This window comes from Propithecus coquereli, unplaced genomic scaffold, assembly GCF_000956105.1.
Source record: "Propithecus coquereli isolate 6110/MARCELLA unplaced genomic scaffold, Pcoq_1.0 Scaffold468, whole genome shotgun sequence".
Taxonomy (NCBI): Eukaryota; Metazoa; Chordata; class Mammalia; order Primates; family Indriidae; genus Propithecus; species Propithecus coquereli.
The window spans coordinates 610,781-613,033 of record NW_012150485.1 but is presented as its reverse complement, the minus strand read 5'-3'; positions in this window follow the sequence as shown (position 1 = coordinate 613,033).

The following is a 2,253-nucleotide window of genomic DNA, read 5'->3' as shown; positions in this document are numbered from 1 at the left end:
ATGAAATGTAGACAAAGCCATAGTCTATGCACACTAAAAAGGTCACACTTTCTTTTTTTCCCTCTTCCAAGATGATTTCCGTTAACAAGTCTTTTGTAATGGTCTATCTCAGGGAAAATATTCTGGCTTATCAAATATTACTTCAGCTTTAGTGAACTGGTTTTATTTCTCAGCCAATGACTCACCCCACATTCTCTTTAGCAAGGAATGCCTGTGCCTCCATTTCCCTGTGTTTTCAAAACAACCCAAATTAACCCAACAGCTGCCTCTAGCAGTCCTACAGATTCCTGGGTGGTGGCTTTCTTCATTGCCTAGATTCTGCAGCTCCCAGTGCTTCCAGGAGGACTCTCCAGGGGTCTGGGATGGCCAGGGAGGGAAGCAGAGAGCACTTTCAACCTCCTACCCGTCTTTAGGTAGAGAAACTCTAACAGTATCTATTTTATATGTTGGAGTTCTCCTTTGAAAATATGTTGTTTGGAAAGATGAGTTCTGTGGCTCAAAAGCCGTGTGAAAACTACTAATTGATACTAAATTCGTCTTAAAGAAGTTCCAATTTCACAGGGTTGTTCAGAGGAATAATATATGTTAAGTACCCAGAACAATGGTGTATTGTAGGGGCTTAAATATTAATTCCCACATGGTCACTATATCCTCCTCATTCTCTCCTGGTTGCAGAGTTGGTCCAGGCTCTCAGACTGGAGTATAATTGAAGACATGACTTATCTGGAAGGTTAATTTACAAATTCATTTATTCAACAAACATTTGTTGAGGGCTTATTATGTTTGAGGTCCTTTGCTAGGCACTAAAGATTTGAAGAAACAGGAAAGAAGAATGATGAAGATGAAACCAACCTCAGGGACCTTTAGCTGGACTCATCTCTGTGTCAGATTTTGAGTTGATAAGCTTCAGAAGACATAGCCGTGGAATTCTTACAGCTGTCTTCCCTGTACTCCAATAGGTGGACTGATGTGTTGGACAAACATTTGAGAGCGTACTCTGTGCTTCCAACTTTTCTCCCTCTGCACAGCCCCCTCCCTGGGCAAGCTCATCCTGTCTCATGATTCTAAATTCTAGTTATATGCTGATAAGTCTTAAATTTATATTAATATCTCCAGCCTGGCCCTGGCCCTAGACTCCAGATCCAGCTGCCTTCTTGACATCTCCACTTAGATTTCTAATAGCTATTTCTGATCTGAATGTTTAAGACTGAACTTTTGAACCTACGCCCACATTCTTCCCCATTTCAGTACATGGCAAATCCATCCTTCCGGTTGCTAAGGCCAAAAACTTTGCAATCACCTTTGACTCCTCTCTCTCTCTCTCTCACCCATGTGTTAGCAAATCCTGCCAACTCCTGCAGAATCTAACACTTCTCATCACGTCCACTGTCACCACCGTAGTCCAAGCAGCAGCATCTCCATCTGGATTATTTGTATGTTAATCCTACGTCCTGATATCCTGCAAAATTCTTTTATTGTTCGGGTTTGTGTTATCATTTGATTTTCAGGTTTATTTTTCTATATGGACTTTGGTGTCATCTTGTTTGATTATGCAATTATGCAATATTTTACCATGTCATCTGCAAATAGAGATAGTTGTACTTTATTTTATTCCGATTCTTATGCCTCTGTTCTCTCTTGTCTAATCGCATTGTCTAATACCCCCAGTACAGTGTGAAATGGTAGTGAATATAACAAGCAGCCTTGTCTTACTCTTGTCTTTAGTGGAAATGCATTTAGAGTTTTCCTATTAGGTAGGATGCCAGTTTTAGGAATCAGGTGTGTGTGTGTGTATGTGTCTGTGTGTGTTAGAAAGGTATAAATATGTACTTATATTTAAGCAATTATCCTTAAATTCCAATTTCTCAAGGTACATGCCATCTCTCTCTCTCTCTTTTTATCTCATTATCTAGTTCTTTGTCTCATTGTAATGTTTTTTGGCCTGAACCGGGAGGCGAAGCCTCATCCTCCTGAAATGTCTCTCTAGCACCCTCTACTGACGAAGTTAACATCATGTTTGTCTGGCAAAGCAAAAATACTGAAAAGGTCCAGATCCCTTTTTGCAGAGCAGCAAGGAAGGGAGGATTTGGAACTGAGAAGCAGTAAGTTGATAACTAGCATACCAAAATGCATTGGTATTATTCTTGCTTTAGTCAGTTATTTTAAAGATATTTTATATTTTTAACCCATATTTACCCTATCCAACAGGTCCAAGTTTCCATCTGGAATCCTCTTCTTTTTGCCTAAAGAATT